The sequence below is a fragment of the Hemitrygon akajei genome, chromosome 2 (genome assembly GCF_048418815.1).
Source record: "Hemitrygon akajei chromosome 2, sHemAka1.3, whole genome shotgun sequence".
Classification (NCBI taxonomy): domain Eukaryota; kingdom Metazoa; phylum Chordata; class Chondrichthyes; order Myliobatiformes; family Dasyatidae; genus Hemitrygon; species Hemitrygon akajei.
In genome coordinates this window covers 132,534,955-132,562,013 of record NC_133125.1, presented here as the reverse complement: position 1 = coordinate 132,562,013, position 27,059 = coordinate 132,534,955, and the positions used below count along the sequence as shown (strand labels likewise).

Genomic DNA, 27,059 nt, shown 5'->3' with positions numbered 1-27,059 from the left:
GTTTGCCCTCCCTGTTTAAACCAGTAAATGAATCTGTGCCCTTTATTCCAGAACTCACTTAATGGAATCCCTTGAGAATGAACATGTAAATGAAGGAAAGCAGTAATGACAGTGTTTAAGTTTCACAACTAAAGCTCCTCTGATGATGCCTAGTGGCCCATCCCTGATACGAAGCTGAAACTCCTGCACCTAGTGGCACAGTCAGAGCATGCTCAGTAGGGGGATTGCGCAGTTCAAAACAACAGCTTCTCAGGATGGTGCAGATGAATGATAACTCATGGCCTTGCTGGGAGAGTCCACACCCCATCGATGAATATAATAAGAATGGTGTTTCCTCATTTTGATCCACAGCTTCAACTTCCTAGGCAGAGGAAATGGAATTGAGATTCCATTCCCAATTCACTCAGCCTTTCTACCTACTCAGTATGATTACGGCTCTTCTATCAGTTGGACACATATCTCTTGCACTGTGTCCACGGCCATGACTTCTCCAAAGTAAGATGTCCATCTGAGCACCTTGGTGGAGGTTTATCAGATAACTCTCCCCTCTGCCCATCCCTAGGCAAACACAACTCATTGCAAACCACTTCAAAGTGAAAAGCAATTCTAAAACCATTACTAAGAAGACTTGCCAAAGGTTAAGTTACAAAAACGAGGCCAGGAATCACAACCCATGCTAAAGACTACAACCAATCAGCATCAATTTCAACTACTTAAATGTTTTAATGAGGATGTAACTTCATTCTAACTGTGTCCAGTTTGTATGATAGATGCATGAGTAGCTCAGATTGAAGAGATGCACTGAGCCCATGAGGTAAACAGCAGCACTGTTTACATGCTAGAGAAAATAGAAGAATGTTCTTCAGGCTTAGCCGTTGTGTAACAAATTATACGTGATTGTTCTCCCCTCTTGTATTATTACATACCGCCTGGCAGACATTAAACACCTTTCAATACCTCGTGATATCCATCCACACCGTCCCACTTGAAATGAAAATATATCCTGGTGAACAAACTCCAGCTCCTCAGTCTAAATACACCACTGCAAATAGTCAGGATGCACAACTGCTCCTTCCTCTCCTTCATTCTCAACATAGTGCTACCCAGGACAGTGTACTGAGCCCATTGCTGTACACTTTGTTCACACATGACTACACAACCAAACACCTAAGTAATCATATTATCAAATTTGCCGATAACACGGCAGTGGTGGTCTCATCACCAAAAATGATGGGAAGGGCTAGAAAGGAGGTGGAAGAGCTCGAGGTCTGGTGCTAGGGAAATATACTCTCCCTCAATGTCAACGAGACAAAAGGGATGGTTATCAACTTCAGGAGAACTCGCACCACTCTCATCCCACTTTACAGCAATGGCAATGCAGTGGAATCTGCAAGCAGTTTCAAACTCCCGGGTGCGCATATCTCACACAGCCTCTCGTGGTACCAGAACACATCCTACACAATCAGGAAACCTCTGATTTCTGAGGAGACTGAAGAGACCTGGACTGTTCACATCTAAGCTCGTGTCCTTCTACAGATGTGCAGTAGTGAGCATCGTAATATGCTGCATCACTGGGCGGTATGGAAACTGCACGGTGGTGAACGGGAAGGCTCTACTATAGGAAGTCAGAACTGCCCAACGCAACACCAGCAGGAAAAGGGATGGTAACATCAAGAAAAATCGCACCCACCCTGCTCACGGACTGTTGTCCCACATCCATCAGACAGGAGGCTACGTAGCATCCAGGCCAGGACCACCAGACTCAGAAACAGTTACTTCCCTACGCACTAAGGCTGATCAACAATGCAGACATCCCACCCTGCAAAAACTCATTTCAGGGAGGTAGCAACCCCCCCAGCTGGTCAACCTGCAAGGGTGTATGTAATACTTTGTTTAGTAATTTTGTCTAATCTGTAAACCAAGTTGGGTATATGCAGAAAATGTGACATTAAAATATTCACTTATATTATATTATATTGTATTATCATGGAGTTGGTTTTTTATTCTATTACAACTTTAAGCAAGTCTACAGGGAGTTTGACCTCATCACGTAGGACATCAATAGAGTAGCTCAGTAGCAGCGAGCCAGCCAGTTTAAATAACATTAGCTATGCTAATGAATGAATGACACCTGTTAAACTCACCTCAACATTCTTTTACAGTCATTTAACCCACCATGGGCAATAGAAATGTCACCGTTGCAAACAGTGCAGCGAGCAACACTGTCATTATTTTTTACCCCTATAAGGCAGGGGTACACTTTAGTGTAGTCTGGGGGTGAAGTACATTTTATATTTTCTGTTTTTGGAACACTCTGCCATGGCACTGCAGGACACTAAACTGAACTGATGGACAATGAAAGAGAGAGAGAGGTCGACTGTAAAGCCCGCCCACAGAGAAAACTGATAGGTCTACTTAGCACGAAGAGAGACCAATCAGGATGCTCCCTCTTGCTCTCCCTCTTCCTCTTCCTCTCCGTCTCCCACTCAAAATAATCGATTTCCAGGATATTGTACATAATTTGCGGGCATCAGGGAGCCACTATCAATATGAGGGAGACTCCCGGAACTTCCAAGAGAGGTGGGATGTCTGACACTGCCACCCACTAACACACCACCACTACTTTATCATTTCCTATCAGAGTCACCTGATGTACAGACACTCCTGTGCCTAGTCTCACTTTATGGACATGCAATCAAACTATATACATAAGCTATTTTATGCATTTATATTTATTGTGTTTTTTATTATTGAATTCTATATCTTGAGTTTTTTTTTGAGCTGCATTGGATCCTGAATAACAGTTATTTTGATCTCTTCAATTTCCACTTGTGTACTTGAAATTACAGGAAGTAATCTTGAATCTTAAGGATCTACAGTCATAGAGTAATGCAGCTTGCACAGCTAGTCTCATCTATGTGTGTCTTATATATCCCTCTAAACCTAATCCACTTACTTATCCAAAAGTCTTTTAAGTGTTGTTATGGTATTTTACTCAACCACTTCTTCATTTCATACACACACATGAAGAGGAGACCGCGGGTCCCTTTTAAATCTTTCACCTTAAACAATGCCAAGTAGTCTTTAGTTTGCCCTTCCCTGAAGGGGGGGGGGTGATCAAGAAAGTATATGGATTCCCCCTATCCATACCCCTCATAACTTTATACAGCTCTAAAAGGTCATTCCTCAACCTCCTCCATTCCAAAGAATAAAGTCCAAGTATGTCAAACCACTCCCTATAACTCAAGCCCTCGAGTTCTCATAGTATCCTTGTTAATCTTCTCTGCACTCTCTCTTGTGTAATGATGTTTTCCTATGGCAAAACAATTAAAATATCTCGCCATTGACTTGTACAATTGCAATGCAAGACCATTCCCCACTTCAGCACCTTTCTTCCACCCACCTACCTTACTGTTTTTATGAATTGTGTCTGTTCCACCTACAAGGCTGTTAGTCTGTGGGAGGGAAGCCCAAATGAAAGAAATTCAGCAGCTGAATTTAGCAGGAAACCTGGCAGAGCGCATTCAAAATCTCAGCTTACATTGCACTAGAAGTGCAAAATTCACATCCAAGCTGGAATCCAAACCATCACTCCATTACATTTCATTCACTTCCATTGCCAACATAACTGCGACACCCTAATTATTCTAGCCCTATAAACAGTAAAAGATATCTCTCCTCAGATACTAGACTTGCTGAGTAACATCATCAAAAGACGATGCCTCCAGAAGGTGCATCCATCATGACGGACCCTCACCAAACAGGTCTTGTGCTATTCAGAGAGAAGGTATAGGTGCCTGAAGTCACACACTCAGTGTTTTAGGAATAACTTCTTCCCTTCCGTCATCAGATCTCTGAATGGTCCATGAACCCATGAACACTACTTCAGTATTTTGCTCTCCTTTTGCATTCTTTTTATATATTTGTATTGTAACTTACAGTAGTTTTATGTATTAAATTGTACTGCTGGCACAAAACAAATTTCATGACATATGTCAGTGATAAGATAATGAGAGGCATTGATTGTGTGGATAGTCAGAGGCTTTTTCCCAGGGTTGAAATGGCTAGCACAAGAAGACATAGTTTTAAAGTACTTGGGAGTAGGTACAGAGGAGATGTCAGGGGTAAGGTTTTTGCGCAGAGAGTGGTAAGTGCGTGGAATGAGCTGCCGACGACAGTGGTGAAGGCGGAAACGATGGGGTCTTTTAAGAGATTTCTGGATAGGTACATGGAGCTTAGAAAAATAGAGGGCTATGGGTAAGCCTAGTTAGTTCTAAGGTAAGGACATGTTTGGCACAGCTTTGCGGGCTGAAGGGCCTGTATTGTGCTGTATGTTTTCTATTGTTATGCCCGCAGCCCCCTCCTTTGTGAGAATCGCAAGAGCACTAGTGGGTTGGGTCAGTGGACCCAGGAAATGGGAGAGAGACGTGCCGGATGCCTCGTTCCCCGGCGATGCAAAATAACGCGACATTGGCCATTGTCTCTTGGAGACACATTTGTGGATTGGGGACTATGCTACGTGCAAGCCCTCGGGCAAAGTGGGCTGGTTGAGAGAGAGATTGCATCATCCCCAACCTGATTGACATCTACTACCCTGCAAGTCAAGATAAAAGAGGGGCTGTAGAGACGGCCCCTCAGACACACCAGAAGAAACGCTAGCGATCCCGTAATAGCAGGAAGCCACTTGAAGGAAGCCACGTGCGTTCGGTTCCCTTGCCTGGAACCGGTGGCTGGTACCACGGAAAACGATTTTTGAACTAACAATGGGGAACCAACTCCCCCGACTCAACGGATTGGCCTCATCAAAAGACCCGGGCAAGTTTCTTTTCTCAAAAATCTCTCTCTCTCCAACAAGTGAAAACCCAGCAGTCCCCAGAAGGCTGAAGCCTGCAGGAACTGAGTGACTTTTATATTTTCATCGGACAATATATTATCCCCTAGACAAATGATAGAGCTATTTCTTATTGATGATTATTACTATACCCGCGCTTTTAGATTGAGTATTGACGACATATATTATCTGAATGTTTGTATTAATCTTATTTTTGTGCCCCTTTATAAATAAAGACTTTTAAAAATAGTACCATCAGACTTCAACGGACCTCTCTATCTTTGCTGGTAAGTGACCCAGTTACGGGGTACGTAACACTATGTTCTATAATAAATCTGATTCTGATTCTGAAACATATACAACCCTCAAATGTTTTCACAGGCTGGATGTAGAGAGGATATGAGAATCTAAAATGAAGATTCATTAACAGTATGTCTCATATTTAAGACACAGCTAGGGCATTTTTTTTCTCTAAGCAGCATGAATCTTTGAAACTCTTCTTCAAAGGGTGGAGAAAACAGAATCTTTTTAACATTTGTAAGGCACTTAGTCACCTGATAAGCAAGGGGTGAATAGTTATCAAGGGTGGGCATGAATGAAGGTCAATTTTACAATCAAATTGTCCGTAATCTCATTGACAGACAGAACAGGCTTGAGGCGGGGTCAAGTGGCCTACTCTAATGTGTTTATATATTTTCATTTCCAACCCTTCTCCAACACTTCTACGGATAAGAATTGTTTCCTCTCACATTCCAAAAGCATACGGGCTAGTACAAAGATGTACAAGTTAATAGGTTGATTAGTCACATGGGTGTACTGGGCCATGTAGGTTTTTAGGGCCAGAAGTGCCTGTTACCTTGCTGTATCTCTAAATAAAAACTAAAATGAATAAGCATATTTGTCAAATGGAAATGAAAACAAAACCTTTCTTTGAATGGTGTCCCAGCAACTTTTGTTCTGGGTCGCTGGAAGAGGTGAAGGAACTTTAATTTTTCTTCCGATGATCAGCAACCCATGCCTCCATTCGATCACAGCAAGTAAAGCAAGTCCCACAAAGTATTCATTGGCCTTACTGTAAATGGGTTTGCAAGATCACCCCTTTGAAGTGCAAGAAGAGGGAGGGTCTACACAAATGGTGCCATGAAACAGGACTCAAGAAGTACACTCCCTGAAGTCATCAACTTCCCAAGTAAGCCAGTAAAGGGGGAAACAGAGCAGTAGCATAGCATAGCAATTAGCATAATGCTATAGTGCACCAGCAATCATGGATTTGAGTTCAATTACTGCCATTGTCTGTAAGGAATTTACACGCTCTTCCCATTACTGTCTGGGTTTCCTCCGGGTGCTCCGGTTTACCTCCCATATTTCAAAGTTGTATGGGTTAGGGTTAGAGTTTGTACGACATATGCACATGTTCTATTAATGCTGGAAATGTAGCGCCACTTGTGGGCTGCCCCTCAGCACATGCTCAGACACTGCTGGCCACTGACACAAAAAAAGACACATTTCACCATATGTGTTGATGATTATGCGACAAATCTCTTTACTCTCCGTAGTCAAGTCCTGGGAACCTCATGCAGATTCACCCTGGATTATCCTGCCTGAGTCAAGAAAAAATACTTATCCTCAAAGAAAGGCTAATAAGTGCGCTGTGAACCAAAATTGTCAATTGCATGTAGGTTCATTCTGTTGCTCAATCATTTGGTATCAGTTTGATCTCAATGTGAGAGCAGTTTGTTTGCATTTAAACTGCTTTAATATTCATTAAAGCAGATGATATAAACTTGCACACAAACATATGTGAGAGATTTATTTTGTGCCTGTTCAAAATGGTATGACATTTAATGTTAATGGCAGAGTAGCACCAGCTAGACGTGTTTTTGTTGCTAACTGATGATTTCAGCAACGACACGCCAATATTTTCCATATGAATTCACAATTGTTCCAATTGCCTTGCTGGGGATAACAATCAGAGAAGCCAGTGCTCAGTTCTGTGTGTGCAGAGGTGGTTTGCTTCCTCATACAGTAATCATATTCTGCAGTGCCCGTGCATCAGCATTTTAAGATCAATTTAAGTTTCTCGTAACAGATGGCTTTGAGTTTAAGCTTAGAGCAGATTGATCTAAATCCCTACCTGCCCTGGGTCCAACTCAATGTGGATAAATCTAATTCAAATCAATTTAAATCAGTTTAAAAGGATAGACGCACTAAATTTATTTCATTTAATCAGACACTGTCAATTTGGGTTTTACTCACTGCACTGAGATACCATGATGCTACTGATGACTAAGCGAAACAGTAGGTTGCAATCCCCCCTGATGATATGTGAATTATTATTTTGCTTGAAATTGGTGGTTCCATACAAAAGAATAACTGGTTCACGTTTACGAATCATTTTCTTCTCTTGAACAGCCTCATGGAAGTAATTCCCAATGTGGATATGGGTCCAGAATCAAATCAGTGAACATCCAGTCTGCTACATAAGATTTACTTTGATACTCACCTCATCTGCATCAATAATGTATTTAGTGTCACAGCTATCTCATCACATTATCTCTTTAAAGATAGCAACATACATTTTGCAATGTCAAAGTCATCCTTAAGTAGATGGCTACTCCAGAGGTAACTACAAACGTGTGGGTTGACTTCTGTCACAATTACTTAAACAATTTCTGGATATTTTCAATTTTTGTAAGAATAGTGATAAATAATCTTGGAAACCATAAACCAGTGAATCTCTTGTGAGTAGTAGAAAATTTACTAGAGATGATTCTTAAAGATAGAATATATGAACACTTGGTAAACCTTGGTTTACTTAAGGACATTCAGCACAGCTTTGTGTGAGGCAGGTCATGTGTTACTAACTTGACTGAGTTTTTCGAGGAGATAATGGCGGTAATTGATGAAGGTAGAGCAGTGCATGTTGTCTACATGGATTTAGTGATGTGTTTGGCAAAATCCCTCATGGGAGGCTCATCCAGAATGTTAAGAACCATAGGACCCAAAGTGAGTTAGGCATTTAGATTCAGAATTGCTCATAGAAGGCAGAGGTTTCTGGTCGATGGGACTTATTCTGGTTGGAGGTCTGACACTGGTAGTGTTCCTGGGGGTCCATTCTGGGATGTCTGTTGTCTAAGCCTGGATGAAAATCCAGGTGGGGGGGTTAGTATGCTTGCAGATGATACAAAGATTAGTGTTTTTGTGGATAGTGCAGAAGACTGCTAATGGATACAGCAGGATACCAATCAGTTGCAGATATCGGCAGAGAAATGGCAGATGGCGTTTAAGCCAGCCAAATGTGAAGTGTTGCACTTTGGCAGATCAAGTGAAAATAAACTGTAGATATTAATAAAGATTAGCTTTATTTGTCATATGCACATTGAAACAGTGAAATGTGTCATTTGCATCAATGACTAACATATCTGAGGATGTGCATGATGCAGCCAGCAAATGTCGTCATGTTTCTGGTGACAATATCACATGATCAAAACTGACTAACCCTAAGATTTATGTCTTTGGAATCTGGGAGGAAACTGAAGCCGTTAGAGGTAACCCATATAGTTATGGGGAGAATATACAAGCTCCTTACAGACAGTGGCAGGAATTGAACTCTGATTAATTTTACAACCAGTGTTGTAGTGTTGTGCTAATTGCTATGCTACCATACCACCCCTTAACAGGGAGACCCCCAGAACTGATGTGTAGCGGGATCTTGGAGTCCAAGTCCATAGCTCACTGAAAGTGGCTCCACAGTTTGATAGAAGAGTGAAGAAGAAAGATGGCATGTTCGCATTTGTTATTCAAGGCATTGAATTCAAGTGTCAGCAAGTTATGTTGCATTCGACACTAGTTAGGGTGCACCTGCAGTACTACATTCAATTCTAGTCACATGTTATGGGAAGGATGTCGAAACTTTGGAGAAGGTGCAGAAAATGTTTACCGGGATGCTGCCTGGACTAAAGGACGTATGCTATAAGGAGAGCTTGGACAAACTTGTGTTGTTTTCTCTGGAGTGCCAGAGGCTGAGGGGAGCCCTGACAGAGGTTTGTAAGTTTACAAGAGGCATGGATGGAGTCAGCAGCCTTTTGTCGGGATGGAAATATCCAATACCAGTGGGCAGGCATTTAGTGTGAGAAGGGGTAAGTTCAGAGGTAATGTGTGGAGAACCTTTTATTCAAAGAATGTTGAGTGCCCGGACTGTGCTGCCAAAAGTAGTGATGGGGCTAAATATGATCGAGGCATTCACAAAGATTGAATGGACTTCAGGATTGAAAGATGTCCATTTAGAACAGAGAGGCAGAGAAATTACTTTAGTCAGAGAGTAGTAAATCTGTGGAATTTGTTGCTGTGAGCAGCTATGGAGGACAAGTCATTGGGTGCATTTGAGGCAGAGATAGATAGGTTCTTGATTAACCAGGGCATCAAAGGGTATGAGGAGAAGGCAGGAAAGTGGGGATGACTGGAAGAATTGGATCAGCCCATGATTGAAAGGCAGAGCAGACTCGATAGGCCAAATGGCCTACTTCTGCTCCTATACCTTATGGTCTTAAGATTTTATGCAAAAATTTGAAGGCTATGAGCATAGTTTAGGCAGAGGGATTAATTTAGTTGGACATTTGATTACTAATTTACTTAATTCAGCGCGACATTCTGTGCCAAGAGACTTGTTCCTGTGCTGTACTGGTCTATGTTCTAAAACCGAATGGAAGCTATAGGAACAGCATTAACATATCGTTCAAAAATGGATGTTAACTTCCCTTTGCATCTGGATTGCATATTGGCAGGATGGTAGTCCACTGGTTTAGTGCTGCTGCCTCTTAGCCCCAGAAATCCAGGTTTCATCTCAGAGTGAGTCCATCCCAAATTTGCACTTTCTCTCTGTGAGTATCCTTCTGGTGCTCTGGTTTCCTCCCACATCCCAACACACGCAGCTACGATACTATGCAAAAGTCTTGGGCACATATAAGTCGTCTAGCTAGATGTCTGCACAGTACTATATATTGGGAAACAGAAATAAGAGTACTTAGCTCAGTAGTATTAAGTGTTATTTGGTAACTGGAAAGACATAAAATACAGTACTGTGCATAAGTATTAGGCATCCAAGCTATATAAACAGAGCTTATAAAAAGTATTCACTCCCCCCCACCCCCAGGAAGTTTTCACGTTTTATTGTTGTACAACATTGAATCATAGTGGATTTAATTTGGCTCTTTTGACACTGATAAACAGAAAAAGACTCTTCTCCCCATATTCTCCCCATAACCATTTGGGTGGCCTCTAAGTGCTTCAGTTTCTTCCCAGATTCCAAAGACATAAATCTTAGGGTTAGTTAGTTTTGGTCATGTGATATTGTCACCAGAAACATGACGACATTTGCCGGCTGCATCATGTATATCCTCAGATATGTTAGTCATTGATGCAAATGACACATTTCACTGTTTCAATGTCAAACTGAAAACAGATCTCTACAAAATGATCTAAATTTTTATATATACTTAAGATTTGCACGGCACTGTAAGTTAAATTAGATACTGTAAGTTATAAAGGTGACATGTTAGCCTAGAGGTTTAAGTAATGCTGTTACAGTGCCAGCTGTAAGATTGGGATTCAATTTCCACTGCTGTCTATAAAGAGTTTGGATGTTTTCCCTGTGACTGTGTAGATTTCCTCTGAGTGATCCAGTTTCCTCCCATATTCCAAAGACAAACGGTTAGAGTTACTAAGTTGTGAGCATGCTATGTTGGTGTTGGAAGCATGGCAACACTTGATGTGTTGCCTAGCACAATCCTCGATGATTTGATTCGACACAATCAATGCATTTCACTGTATGCTTTGATGAACAGTACATGTGACAAAGCTCATCTGTTAATCTTTTAAGTTAAAGTTTTTAAGTTAACCCTTGGTGTTTTAATGACAAAAGAAACAAAGAGTTATCTGATGAGCTTATGTGCCATACATTGTAGAGATAGAGAGTTTGAAAAGAAAAATGGTAATAAGACTAATGGGATTGTTCCATTGAGACCAGGCATTGGGTCAAAGGGCCTCCTTTGTTGTAATTATATGTGAAGACTAGGTATCTAAATGCAGATTTTAATGTCTATCATTTGTCCAGTTATTTTTTTATTATTCTAATTACACATGAAGTCATTTTGCACCTTCAGGCTTGAGGTCTCTGTGTTGATTATCTGTTGGTGGAGAAATTCTGGGTAAGAGCATGTCTGACATTTAGCATGGGAAAGATAAGGTTTTTTTCAGAAAAAATACCCCTTGTTCCCTTAACTTGCCTTTTTTGTCCTTTGGTATTTACAGTAATTTGTTCGCAATCATAAAGTGAAAGACCTTCAGCACACTGAGTTTGTGTCAAATATCACTACCCATTTACACAGTCTGTACTTCATCCCACTTTCTATCCCCCCACCACATTCTGATCAACTCCCCAGATCCTAACAGTCACCCACACATCAGATTCCGATCCACTCCCCCACATCCTAAAACTCACCTACAAGTTAGATCTGATCCACTCCCCCACATCCTAACAATCACCTACACATTAGATCTGATCCACTCCCCCATATCCTAACACTCACCTACACGTTAGATCTGATCCACTCCCCCATATCCTAACACTCACCTACAAGTTAGATCTGATCCACTCCCCCATATCCTAACACTCACCTACAAGTTAGATCTGATCCACTCCCCCACATCCTAACACTCACCTACACATTAGATCTGATCCACTCCCCCCTATCCTAACACTCACCTACACGTTAGATCTGATCCACTCCCCCACATCCTAACACTCACCTACACATTAGATCTGACCCACTCCACCACATCCTAACATTCACCTACACATTAGGTCTGATCCACTCCCCCATATCCTAACACTCACCTACACATTAGATCTGATCCACTCCCCCACATCCTAACACTCACCTACAGTATACATTAAGGGCAATTTGCAGTGGCTAGTTAACCCAGGTGACTTTGGGACATGGGAGGAAACTGCAGTACTTGGGGGAAACCCATGCAGTCATAGAGAGAGCATCAAACTCGCCAGAGACAGCACCCAAGATCAGGACTGAGCTCTGGGTCTTTAACGTTGAAGATAATAACTCTTTTAGCTGCCACTATGTCACTCAAACTAGCCTGTCTTTAAGCAACATAGATCAGGAGAATACCCGATAGCAAGTAATGGCTATAATTAAGTTAGCAATGCTGCCTGTTTCACTATAATAGACTTCCCAATAAATGAAATTGTTTTTAAAAAGTTTTGGATAGTGTTTCATTTACAAGTTCAATACTCCTCTAAACTACCTTGTCTTTTTTAGCATCAAATGATATGTAGCACTGTAACTTAGACACAATAATGGGGTTTTGAGATGCACAGTACAGAAAATCTGTCTTCACAAAGGATCCTTCAATCAATATACAGAGGATTCTGGTTAAGTGGAACAGATTGGGTCCAATACACTTTGGACCAATTAAGCGGATGTCCTAATTATTGAAAAAAGGTATAAAAAAGATAAATTACCATTTAACTGAGTAACAAATTATGTATTTAAATGAAATATAGAACAAATCAGAGAACTACAAATACTTCTGCAGTACTATGAAACTGTGTATAAATTCCTAATAGATATTGAAGGAGGAATTCATCTGTGTACACTGGTATGTATGGGATGTCTGGGGAGGGGTAACACCTCTTGTGAAGGGGCTTGTTGTATCCACTCTGGGGCAGCTCACTCACCTTTGTGCCCCACCAGCCATTCAGTTCTCACCTGTGTCTCCAAGTAGCTGTTTGCGTGTGGCGGCAGCCACACCCTGGTGCACAGCTTCGACAGGCAGGCCAGACTAGGTGAGTGGAGCCAGTGGGCCTCATGCCCTAGCAAACAAGGGACATGCCTGTCCTAGCACATGAAGTCAGCTCTGGTGGACTGGCCGGATGAGATCAACGGTAGATCCAATGGCCAAGACAGTGGTTCTGTAGTGCTTTGTGGAGAGAAGACACAATAAAAGGCACAGAAGAACTCATCTTTATCATCTTTATCCACTGCAACCAAGGATGACCTCAGTTTGTGATGACTGCTCATACCACTCGACTCAGACTTCCGAGGTCAAGAGAGTGGAACTCTCCCAGTGCAATGGCTTATCCACTTTAAAAACTCTCCCCCCCCCCCCCAGATTTCACTGATATCATCGAATACGATGGACAACCAACATACTGCCGCGTCCATTTGATTGACTGGAAATGAAGAAAATTAGCTCCAACACCTTGCAGATAATCGACTACCTTCATACAATGCCTTCGAAGAATGCATCCTTCAAATCTTCATTTTCATTGTAACAATCAAGATGAATGTTGATACCTTCAAAGTCTTCATAGTTCCTAACTTGCTGAAGTGGAGAACTCATTTCATTTTAACTCCTGGCATTTTCTGGCATCTGCAAGCCCGAATGCTTAAAACAACTGCAGTCAGCAAAACAATTGTAAATTGTCTTATTGCTTAATTCTCCCCACCTGTTACAAAAATCACTGCCTTTTGAACCCCAACACGTGTAAATGACGCTATTTAAAGACGGCTCGCTTTAAACACGTGTAGTGTCTAACAGCCACACAAGTTCATGTGACTGACATTAGTTAGGAACTGTTGGGCAACAGGCCGCCCCAAAGAATTGAAGTGAATCCTGACTATTTTCTCAATTAGATTTTGTTCTTTAAGAGTTGTCCCAGATAAGTGGCTGCCCCGATTAACCAATAGACCAACTAAACTAAATCTATTGCATTTGTAAATATTTGCAGATTGCACCTTTAGCATTTCCCATTTGAAATGAACAACTAATCAATGTCTTCCAGCTTTTGGGAATACTCATTAGGTAAAATGGTAGAGTGATCAGACCTGTGGCCTAACAGCATGAGATGTGCATTTGCCCACTGTGTGACATCCTCTGCCTTTTGATGCTCCATCTAGTGGCCCAGTTGAGTTTTGCAAAGCTTGGACAGCGAGACCCAGTTTGAGTTTAATAGCAACTTTTAAAAGCCTGGAGCAATTTACGGCGAACAGCCGCTAGACCACCCACGAAAATAAATAATAACTTCAAAAACTTAACTAACAACATCACTCTGTTAATATAAGACATTGCTTATTTAAAAGCCTCCAAATAAATAGTGTTATACTTATAACAAGCTCATCAGAAAGCAGCAACTTTTATATCAAACATTTTTCACTTCTATCCAGAACACAAAGTACTGAAATCCAACAGAGATTTCTTCTTCCCTTTTGTCTCACTTGCCTTTTGAGTATGCAATTTAGCACAAATTTCGCCTGGAGCTGTCAGCCACCTGCAATGTATTTTCATTCTCTCAACATTAAAAGCGCTTTTCACAAATCGGAATTTAATAAATCACTCTAAGATCTGACAGAATTTATCTCCAGGGGTCAGTTTGACTCCCAACATAACCCACTAACCATCAAAGTTAACATATAAGACTTGAAATTTTAATACACCAAGCAGGGAGAAACATTAAGTCAAACAGCATTTCACACAAGCCTAACTTTCCCCAAATAGAGCTTCACAGGGAAAAGCTGATGGAACCTGTCTCCTCTCTCACTCTAAATGATACAGACTGGAGTCCAGTGTTTAAGGGACTGTTTACATGGACAATTACATTTTCAGTGGAAACTGTGCTGTTAAACAAAATTATTTTTAAGCTTGTGCTACACTGGGAGTAGTAGGTACTGCTGCAGGATTCTGTCATAATTTTTCCATGCAGCAAGCAAAGTCATGTGCTGAAAGAGCCACTGAGCTCACATTTGGGAAAAAAAAACATTTTGCTTGCTCAGTGCATTTAAAGATCACCAAAGACTATATTTACTTTTGTTAAAGCAGCCCTTCAACCAATCATAACTTTCAATACAGAATCTTTTATAATTATAGTCACAATCCAAACATTAGATAATAGAGCTCTTAAAACAGAATCATACATATTTTAATAGCAGGATAACAATTTTCGAAAACATATCCATTAGAATATCTCCCATTGCCATTACATCAGTGCATAAATTCCTATTCATGCTTGCTTGATGCTATTTTTTTCATTTACCCTTGTTGTGCCAGTAGGAATGTTTTTGTTTTGGCTGAGAATATATTTTCTCAAGCTGGTTTGTATAATAAGGTTTATCATCCTCCCAAGCAATTCACTTCATCCTGCAAATGGAAATGTTATAAAGTCTCGCTCTCTGCCTGTGTCAAGAAGGGCAACAGGGGATCAAAGGGTTCCCTTTTGCATATAAACCAACACATCAGAGGAAAGGTAACTGTACACTTTACTTTCAAAGAAAACCAATCAAGGGTCAGGGCAAAAGGCTCATTTTGTCCTCTGCTTGCTTCACTTATTAAATTACAATAATAAAACAACAGCCTAGTCCTACTGGTGGGAAAACAGTGACCCTGGGGTGATTAATAATCTTGTGAAACCCTGACCATACCACTGACCACACTTTATAGAAGAACCATATCTGTTACTTTAACTGATGTTTTCCTGCTGTGACAACACTGTGGGATGTCTGTCATCACACAAGCATTTCTGACACACCACATTATCTTTACGCATTGCTCTTGTGTTATTTCAACGGAATTTTAACTAAACATAAGTATCGATAGACAATTGAAGGAGACTTTCAATAACAAAGAGGAAAATAATGAATTGAGCTGATAAATAGGTATTCTGAAAAAAAATATTATTCCCTCATTATTCCATTATTTTCAAATAACTAAGAGTAAACTCTGGGAGAGTTGCTTTTCACCTTTTAAAAAAATATGTATTGAGCGCTAGACCAAACACCTCAGAGTGCAGGGTTCACTTTGAGGAAGTCTGACCTCCACTGAGAGGTAAATTAAGTCTGGCAAGACAAACCATCCATTGTGTTATTACCCTGGTATAGAAAATCACCTCCTCTGTGGTTAATTTTAAACTAGCATCAGCACTCTGCTAATGGCCAAATTATCCAATACTAAAAAGACTCTCCTGATTTCCCTTCCCCCCCCCCCCCCCCCCACTCTAGATAATGTGATACTCCAGGGAAGTGTTATGATTCTTAAAGTGAGAGATGACTGCATCATGAATTGGATCATTTCTAATTTTCACTTATTCAGCCAACATCAAATACTAATCGCACAGACATAACACATGAAATAATGCCCAAACCCCAAGCCTTATGAAACTAACCATGCTGCAGTGGTGTTAGATTTTCAGTCCTCCTGCTAACCATTATTTTTTTACACTGACAGAAATAGTCCAATTCAATCAGTGCTGCATCACGCGCAGAAGTGTGTTATTGTGAACTTATATCCATCAGGAAGCAGATTGGAAACGTTTGCTGTCACTTTATTAGGAACTTTGTTTGGGGCCTCTGTGATATCCAAAGTGAATTAATTAACATGGTAAATACAGTCCAGCATTTAAATTTGAACCAAAACCTGATGAAGGAGCACAAATGATCTTTCAATCAACAGCTAAGTAAAAGTATGACTCAGTTTCCTTGCTTTCAGTTTATCCTCAAATACAAATCAAAATGTTGTCAGAGTCCAAAGTTGAAAAATTGCTTCTGTACTGACTACACTTCATCAGCTCACTCCAAGTCCAGATAAATCTGAACCATGGTACTTGAATTACCTGCATTACTTTGAGACCACACCAGAAGTAAACCAAGTTAACTCAAAGATAAGAGGTCAGTCATAAACTAATTCCACTCACCACTGATTAGAGGGAGAAAATAATACTGCCCACAAGGTCTAATAATCTGTGTGGCATAAACTTCCTCTTTACCAACGTCAACAATGATACTACTCAGTTCAAGGGGTTTCACCGGCGTCCAAATACAAATCAGTTCCAAAGTGGGTGGGTAGCCAATTATTTTAAATTCTCACCAACAGCAACCAAAAACGAAAAGATACACTTTTTTCCCAGAATTTTATTTCAACATTTAATGAGTTGGACATTCACATAAGATTAAAGCAGATGCAGAAACATCATAAACAAACCTATAAAGAAACATTTTTAAATCCATGTTCTTGAAATATTTACAACCCTCAACAATATTATTAATAGAGCTAGTGAGTTTGTCATATAATAATTATGGCCTAATATCTCTTCAAGAATGTGGACTGGACTTTAAATACGATGGTTTCTGGAAGGATAAGTTAATCATGCACATTACTTACGTATGTGTATTCATGTGTGTGTTTTAGTGTATTTAATAACTATTGGGAAGGGTCATAGAACACAGAATATAGAACACTAAAGCAGAGAAACAGCCCTTCAGTCCAAAATGTTCAAGCTGACTATGATAGCTATGTAAACTAATCCAATTTGCCTGCACACGGTCTATATCCTCCAATACCCTCCCCATTCATGAGTCTGTGCAAATTCATCTTATATGTTTCAATGCCTCTCAGTACCATGTTGCTATTGCATCTGCTTCAGCGCCCTCCCCGGCAGCATGTTGCAAGCATCTAAACTTGCCTTGAAAATATCCCTTCTTCTTACAGAAACATCGGCATAATGCTCCTTTAAACTTAACCTTAAATTTATCCTTTAACCTTAAGTTTATTTATTTATTGAGAGCATGCCCTTCTGGCCCTCTGAGTCATGCTGCCCAGCAATCCCTCAATTTAATCTTAGCCTAACCTCGGGACAATTTACAATGACCAATTAACCTACCAACCGGTGTTTCTTTGGACTGGGGAGACCGCAGCACCCGGAGGAAACCCAAGCGGTCCCACGGAGTGCGTACAAATTCCTCGCAGGCAGTGGTGGGAATTGAACCCAGATCACTGGTACCGTAAAGCATCATGCTAATCATTAAACTACCGTGCTGCCCTCTCGTATCATCAGCCTATATATCCCTGGTTTGTTCCCATTACCCCACTTAAACAAAGCAACAATGTTGGCTCAAGAGATTCCAGACGTGTTGAAAGTCTTGAGCAACACAGACAAAATGCTGGGGATTCTCAGCAGGCCGGGCTGCACCTATGAAGGGAAAGAAAAAGTCAGCATTTCAAGATCAGACCATTCATCAGGACTGGAAGGAAGAGAGAGGAGAAGCCAGAATAAAAATGTGGGAGGATAGGGAGGTGCACAAGCTGCCAAGTGGAAGGTGAGTCCTGGTGAGGGGGAGAAGGTAGCAAAGTGAGGAAGGAGGTAAAAGGAAATTATGTGAGAAGCTGGAAGGTAATAGGTGGAAAAGACAAAATGCTAAAAAGGTTTCACCAAGTTAAATATTTGTGCCCATAAATCCCATGCTTGCTCTAATTTTTATAGTATATTGATTCAAAACACTGTCCACTTGTCATCATTATGCCCATAAAGTCTAAGCCAACCTAATTAATCTAGTCAGCTTTACTATGCATTAATACTAAGTTTGTGGACAGAGGAAGAAGAAGAGATTAATTTTCAGTAACTTCTCTCCCTCACCACCATCCAATCTCTTTATCTGTTCATCATTTTGGTAACCCTTTCACCCTTTGTCTTTTCATCACCTGTCTATCGCCTCTCTCTGGTCCACTCCTCCTTCCCTTTCTTCCATGGTCCACTATTATATCCTATTAGATTCCTTCTTCATCATCCTTTACCTCTTCCATCAATCCCCTTTCAGCTTCTTACTTCATCCCTCCTCCCCCACCCACCTGCATTCCCCCCTCAGCTGGTCTCACCTATCTCCTGCTAGCTTGAACTCCTATCTCTCCCAAACCTCATCCCCTGGCCAGTTTCTTACCCCTTCCTTTCCATCCCGATGAAGAGTCTTCGTGTGAAATGTCGGCTGTTTCTTCCCCTCAAAGACGCTGCTTGACTAGTTCAGTTCCTCCAACATTTTCAGTGTTTTGTTCAAGATTTCCAGCACTTGCAGAATTTCTTGTGTTTATGATTAAGTTGACACATTGTCTTTCATTGTGCCACTTGTGTCCATAGTCTGACCACCCAAAATAACAGCTATATATACTTCCTAACAATTAAGTGGTTTGATAAGCAGTTGAATTCTTCTCAGTTACAATAGGACAATAAACTGGCCTTTAGAATATCTGTCATATTTACTGCTACTGTATATACATTTAACACAAAGAGAGCGTTCAGAAAAGTAGTTTCTCCCATTGCCGTATTTATTATTCATTTATTAAATTAATTTATTTTTATTTTCTCAAGAGAATCATTTGCCAGTCAAGTACTTACACAGCAAAAGTTAAGAAAATAAATAGGATAATTTCCTCTCATTTATAATTATTAACTGGTTCCAAATGTTATCTCCTTCAGTCAAGATGGAAATGTCAATAGGTAACAAGTCAGTTAAAAATATGCCATCATTAGAAATGGTAAATGGAATGGGTAGGAAAAACCTATCAAATTCTCAACAGAATGTTTCAAATAATTCTATAGTTGGTGATGAGGTTTTATTTTGCAATAATAATTTAATCACATATCCAAGAACTGAAATATTTGGATCAGTTTTGACTTTGGTAATTTTACAGTGCAGCCCATGCAATAGAAAATACATCAGTTTATTTAATAGATACAAAACAGCAAACCAGGCAATGCAAATCATCTTAGAGCTTTCAATAAAATAAACTTCTTGTGTCTTCCCTATTCAGAAATACAATGTTTTTTTAAGGACTTTATAATCATCTGGAGCACTATATTTAACAACCATTCTAATAACATTTATGTTAATCCATCAGAAACTTGGGCTAACATAAAAGATGTAAGTGAGTGAAACATCAGGTGGAAAATTCATGGGAACATAGAGCTGGTCTCTTTAATCAAACCAGGCAAAAATAGTTCTTGATCATACTTAGGGACTTATCAGATCAAACCATTTCAAAACACCTCATGCAGTTAATTACTTCTGATGTGCAAAAACTGCTATTATGTCGATGAACACAGCAGCCATTCTGAACCATGATTCTTGCTCAAACCATTACAAGATGAATGTCTAATTAGATATTTTTTGGTGGGGTTGCTTGCAGGATGTCTTACTGGTTAAAAGACTTGAAGCTTTTAGGTAATGGCTTAGAACTTAAAACACCAGCTGTACCATCAAAACAGAAAAATGTGACCTCTGTTTAGCCTTCTGTCCATTGTACATCACCTCAAATAATGCATCATTCCCTTGGTACTGCCTTACTGTGTCAGGGAGATTATCCGATCAAACTCCGAGATGGAACTTGAAGGTAAACCCTTTCCTTCTTCTCCGAGAATGTTACAAAGACCCAGGTTTATATCCTGAAATGCTTGCCTGTTCACAATATATGTGTTTATTACCTTTATTTTTCTGTGTTGAAGCAATGATAATAGGAATCCAGTTTTGATCTTTGTTGTACTTAGATCAGCTATATACAAATAAAATAAAGGTTAGTTTTCTTATTCCAGTGGGAAATGGCTTTGAACCAGTGGATTTGGAGAATGTACTGATTTACAATGAACTATTTTAGTCCAGTAATTAGAGACTCATGGGAACAGTATGCTTTCAATTCAAATTTAAATGCATGTTTTCTGAATGTAAAAGAAAACACACTTTAACTTTTCTCCTTCCAGTAAACAAATCCTCCCACCCACCCGCTTTCCTCCTCTATTCCCCACTCTGACCTTTTATCTCTTCTCACCTGCCTATTATTTTTCCCTGGATCCCCTCATCTTTCCTTTTCTCCTATTGTCCACTCTCCTCTCCTATCATATTCCTTTTTCTCCAGCCCTTGACATTTCTCACCCAGCTGGCTTCACCTATCATCTTCCAGCAGGCTTCATTCCCCTCCCCTCACATTTTCATTCTGTCGCCTTCCCTCTTCCGTCTCCGTCCTGAGGAAGAGTCTCACCCTGAAACATCAACATCATTTCCATAGATCCTGCCTGACCTGCTGAGCTCCTCCAGCATTTTCTGTGTTGCTTTGTAGCTCCAGCATCTGTAGACTTTCTCATCTTTGTAACTTTTGCCCTTCGCTGAAACCAACCATTGCAAAAGATTGAAAGATGGCAACTCTTGAAAGCAACTGACAATTCCTTCTACATCTCCACTCACCATAACTTCATGACAACACTTGAAAGTAATCTGACTCCATTTTCAAGACGACATCAATAGAATGAGCTGAATCTCAAAAGCTGACAAGCCAGAGGACAGGAGGGAGATAAAGAGCCTACTGTCATGGTATCATGAAAATAACCTTTTCCTCGTTGTCAGCAAAACAAAAGAACTGATCACTGATGCCAGGAAGGGGATGCGAACATGCTCATATTTACATCAGCCGTGCTGAGATCAAGAGGACTGACACCTTCGAATTCCCGGTGGTGAACATTGCCAATGGCCTCTCCTGATCCAAACCCATGGATGCCATGGTCAGCAAAGCACATCAGCATCTCTGATTCCTCAGGAGGCTGAAGAAATTCGACATGTCCGCATTGACTCTCGCCAGTTTTCACAGAAAGCAACCTACTTGGATGTATCATGTTTTATTATGGCAAAAAAATCATAGAGAACGTAGACACAATTCAAGATATCATGGAAAGCAGCTGCCCCACCATGAACTCTGAATGCAAATCTCACTGCCTCAATAAAAAAAAACATAATCAAGGACATTTTCTCTTCTCCCCACTCCCATTGGCAGAAGAAACGAAAACATGAAGGCACGTATTACAAAGCTTAAGGATGGCTTCTATCTTCTGTTTTAAGACTAGTCGGGATCGTTTAATGTCATCTCCAGTACACAAGTGTAAAGAACAAAGTAATTGTTACTCTGGATCTGATGCAGCACAACAAATGGAATAACAAAAACACAATAAATATAAATACATAAGATAGTTCATATGCTTAGTTTGATTGTGTGTCCATAAATTGATGCTAGACATAGGATTGTCTGTACATAAGGTGACTGTGATAGGAAATTATGAAGTACTGGTGTTTGGGGTGTGGAGAGGTGTGTTAGTGGGTGGAGGTGTTGATCAGCCTTACTGAAAGCAACTGATTTGAGTTTTGTGGTCTTGGCGTGGATGCTAGATAGCCTCCTTTCTGATGGAAGTGGGCCAAACTGACCATGAGCAGGGTGAGTGGGATCCTTCATGATATTCCTGGCCCTTTTCCAGCACCTTTCTGTGTATATGTGCTTGATGGCTGGTAAGCTGGTGCTGGTGATGCACTGGGCAGCTTTGACTACCCATTGTAGGGTCTTCTTGTCCACGCAGTGCAGTTTCCGTACCATGCAGTGATGCCGCACGTTAGGATGCTCTCTACTGCACAGCTGTAGAATGGCGTGAGTACAGCTGTTTATAGTCCAGCTCTCTTCAGCCTCCTCAGACAGTAGAGGTGCTAGTGAGCATTCCTGATCGTGTACGATGTGTTCTGGGACCATGAGAAGATGAGTGAGAGGTATACTCCCAGGAGTTTGAAACTGCTCGCAGGTCTCACAAACAAGAGAAAATCTGCAGGTGCTGGAACTCAAAGCAACAAACACAAAACAGCAGGAACACAGCAGGCCGGACAGCACAGTCGATGCTTTGGGCCGAGAACCTACATCGGCCCGAAACATCGACAGTCTGCTCTCTTCCATGGGTGCTACCTGGCTTGCCAAGTTCCTCAAGCATTTTGTGTGTAAAACGCAGTTTTCACTGTTGTAAAGCCAACACAAAGAAGGGTGGGGGTGGACTGAACTGTCCCGAGTGTGATAACATGGACTCTTGATCTCACAATCTACTTCATCATGACCTTTCGTGTTACTCTCTGTTCACATTGCACTAGCTGTTACTGTAACACTTCATTCTGTATTCTGTATTTCCCTTGTACTACCTGAGTGTACTGATGTGACAAAATGATCTGTGTGGACGACACACAAAACGAAGTTTTTATCACTGCCCCTCAGTACATGTGATGATAATAAACAATTTACCACTTGCCCTCCATTTAGAAGGCAGAACTGATTTCTCCACACCCATAGAGGCCCAAAAATCTCAGCACAAGTAATTTTGCTGGGGTTTCTAGTGAAGAGCTTCTCCACACCGAGCTTTTGTACCTCCTGGTGCCGCATGGGAATGCAATAAGTTGTACCCTCCCCCCCAAGCTGAGATGTTATGAGAACATAAGACTGACAGGGAGTGCACATTCCAGGGTCCTAGTTACTCATGGATCATATTGACTGAGATCATTAACAAGGGGCTGCTGAAGGCAAAAAAAAACAAGAGTAGTAATGCATTTAATTAACTGTTTGCAATCATTTCTTAAGCTATTATTAATCTTCTAATATTCAACCTTTAGAATTAATTGCAATAATAAAATATTAAGACAGATTGAAAGGTGATACGTTGGAAAGACACCCACGGTAGTTATATGGGTGTGGCTACATGAAAGTAGAAATGAACAACAAGTGCATCTTTGACAAGGAAAGCACCATTTAAAGTATGCAAAGGCATATATTGGTCTTTGTTGTCAAATGTTCATTGTCCAAATTCCACAAACATTATTACATGCCAATTTGATTTAATTTCTCTGCCATGTTCCAAAGCTTCCAATTGTGCAATAGTTACAGCTGAACAATGCAGAACATTTTCCCAAAGTATCTGGCACTGTTTATCAAGGAGACTTCTCTGGCTAACCTTTGTACTCTTCTGTTAATTAAATGACTTTGGTTTGTAAGTTAGGGGTGGGGGATGGAGGGGGGGGGGGGTAGACAGAACTGTTCTTGTTTTCTGTCTGCCTGTACAATTAGTCATCCAATTTCATTGGAACAATGAAGAGAGACTGCTTTGAGACCCCATATTTAAGACCGCAAACAAGCAGATTTTCTTTCTTTTGATGATATACTTCCAAAGGAAATTAATTTTCAATCCTTCCCTTGTCAGATAACAAAAAAAAAATGTAGGTAACATTGTTCTGAGAATCGAGCCTTCATTTTAATACAGAGCTGTTTGGAATTTCTAATACCTTTTAGTGAAATGATGCCATTCCTAAAAAAATGTTTGAAGTTATCTCTCTTTAAAAGTAGATTTAATCTTTGATAGTCTTGTTTTGTGGATTCAATCCCATGCAATAATTGACATACCTTCAGGTCATTCTAATATGAATTAAAAGTTAGTGTTTGTAAAAGATCAACAACTATCTTTAAAGGATAGCTCTTACAATATAAGCAGAGGAACAGACATTAATTTTTGACTAGTCATGCCTTCATTTCATGATTGAAACTAAGTTTAGGCAGGGCTATTAATCTACAAAAAAAAACACCCCATTGCATTTACATTGTTGTAACATATACAAAGCAATTACATCAGAAGAGTTCAATGACTCAAAATTCATGACAAATTTCACTTTGGGACCTTTCAAAGTAAAAGAAAGTAATGGGAAAATACTCAACTTAATTATAAGAACAACACTGAAAAATAGTACTGCAATACTAAAAACCAACGATTGTCTTCACGTAATCAACAAAAAAGAAACAACTTTCTTTAAACCTATATTCAAAATACTCATTTGTCTCAAATTCTGACTTTTTTTTCAACTGTGCAACGTTTTCAGATCTTTAAGGAAATATGACTACCTTTCAATCTCGTAAGAATTTATATGGTGTAGTATGATTGGTTATTTGTTGAAATACAAAGATGATTTTTGACATAACTACCTTTAATAAAAAGGAAACAAATTCTCTCCAAACCATATTTGTTTTCCTTCTATATACTGTATCTTAGAGAGGGTGGGTGGTCTGCTTGAGTGTTATATTTAGCTATTTGATTGAACGAACTTGAGAACCTTTCAGTTGATCCAAATCCAATTTTGAGCAGCAGCCAAGATTACTGTCAGCTGGGGCTCAGTTAGTAGCACTTCTGCTTCTGGGCCAAAAGGTTCTGAGTTCAAGTCACACTCAAGAGAAATGAAACCAAAAAAAAATCTCCCAGAATATATAGCTTGAGGGAGTGCTGCACTATCAGAAGTGTTGGCTTGGATCTTCTGATTAAAAGCCAGTGGTTCTGCTCAGAGCCAGCTGCTTTTACCCAAGCAACTGTGTGGAGGTCCTAAACTGACTCATCTAATCAACAATACAGGGACAAACTGTGCGCCATCTTCCAAACTTAGACTGGAGGACCTGTTTCCTGAATCTGTGTCAGGTTACCCTTGCACAATATAATGGGTCTGTTCACTTTAATGTGAAGAGGCAGGTGAGGAGAGAATGAGGTCATTTTCTCTTGGATTACCTGAACTCGTTTTAATTTAATTTAACTTTTGTTTCAATATTTTAACTTTTAAATTGTTTTAATGGAAAAAAAATTACAATAGAGTTTTGAAACTGTTATTGGTCTTTGAATATTTTTGAGCATTTGTGTATATCACAGCCACTCAATAGCAATGAGAGGTCTGATGACTGGTAGCCATGGTGGACTTAAAAATGCTGTCACCACTATATTGGAACAGGTCCTGCCAGTTACCATTTGAACAGCTATATGCACAGGTACTTCAATCTATGTTAAGAATGTATTCCCAAGAACAAAAGTGCTAATGGATTTATAGAACACAGAATGGGACAGCACAGGACTAGATTCATGATATCCATATCAAATAGGATTCTGAATGACATCAAATCTCTTCTGCTTGTACATTATCTTTATCCCTCCATTCATGTGTCTAACATCCTCTTAAACATCAGTACTGTATCTTCTTCCACCTCTTCCCCTGGCAGCCAATTCCAGTTATCCATCAATCTCTGTCTATAAAAAACTTGCCCCCATACATCTATTTTAAACTGTTCCCCTCTCACATTAAATGCATGCCGTCACTAGTATTTGACACTTCTACCCAGGGGAAAAGATTATGACTGTCTAATCTATCAACGCCTCTCAATTTTATAAACTTCCCTCAGGTTTCCACTCTTCAAATCCAAAGTTCAAAGAAAATTTATTATCAAAATACATATATGCCACCATATACAACCCTGAGATTCATTTTCTTTTGGGAATACTCAATAAATTGAATAGCCATAATAGAATAGAATCAATGAAAGGCTGCACACAACAGGATTGACAAGCAACCAATCTAAAAAGGACAACAGAATTTGAAAATAAAAGAAAAAAGAAATAATAAATGAATAAAGAAATAAACAATAAATGTCAAGAACACAAGGTGAAAATGAGTCCATAGGTTATGAGAACAGTTCAGTGATGAGGCAACTGAAGCTGAGTTAAGTTGTCCCCTTGGTTCAAGAGCCTGATGGTTGAGATCCTGAACCTGGTGTGTGAGCCCTGAGGCTCCTGTACCTTCTTCCTGATGGCAGCAGAGAGAAGAGAGCATGACCTTTGGTGGAGAGGTCCCTGACAATGGATGCTGCTTTCTTAAGACAACATTCCATTTAGATGTGTTCAATAGTGGGGAGGGCTTTACCCATGATGGACAGGGTTGTGTCAATTACTTTTTGTAGGAATTTCCATTCAAGGGCATTGATGTTCCATATCAGGCTGCCTGTAATCAGTCAATATACTCTCCACCACATAACTGTAGAGTTTACCAAAGTTTTGGATATCATGCTGAATTTTCACAAACTTCTAAGTAAGTAGAAGCACTGCAGTACATTCTTCATAATTGCACTTTCATGCCTTGCCCAGGACAGGTCCTCTAAAATTATAACTCCAAGGAATTTAAAGTTGCTGATTCTCTCCACCTATGATCCACCTCTGGTTCATGGACCTTTAGTTTCCTCCTCCTGAAGTCAATAGTCAGCTCCTTGGTCTTGCTGACACTGAGTGAGAGGTTTTTGTTGTGGCACTACTCAGCCAGATTTTCAATCTCCCTCCTATATACTGATTTGTCAGTACCTTTGATTAGAGTAACGTCAGTGGTGTCATCAGGAAACTTGAAGATAGCATTGGAACTGTACTTAGCCTCACAGTCATAAGCATCAATGGAAGAGTAGAGCAGAGGCCTAAGTATAAAGCCTTGTAGTGCACCTGTGCTGATGGAGATTGTGGATGAGATATTACTACCAATCCAAACAGATAACACAACTGCCAGCAGCCCAACAAGATATTAAAAAATATGACCAGTGAATACCTAAGGATATTGAAACTCCCAGACTACAAGTTTTATAATCAGACAATGCTTTTGGGATAACACTGAGCAGGCAACCCCAATACTCAAGGGCAATCCCAATACTCAACTGGTCCTGGAGGAACAGCTGATCTTGCACTGGATATACCTTGGACCAGCTC

The 27,059-nt window shown here is 40.2% G+C and overlaps 1 protein-coding gene across 4 annotated transcripts in view; it reads right to left on the bottom strand.

Annotated features, from left to right (window-relative positions):
* LOC140715756 (dachshund homolog 1-like) overlaps positions 1-27,059 on the bottom strand; it is a 543,203-nt gene that overhangs the window by 503,918 nt on the left and 12,226 nt on the right. The gene's annotated exons all lie outside the window — the stretch shown is intronic.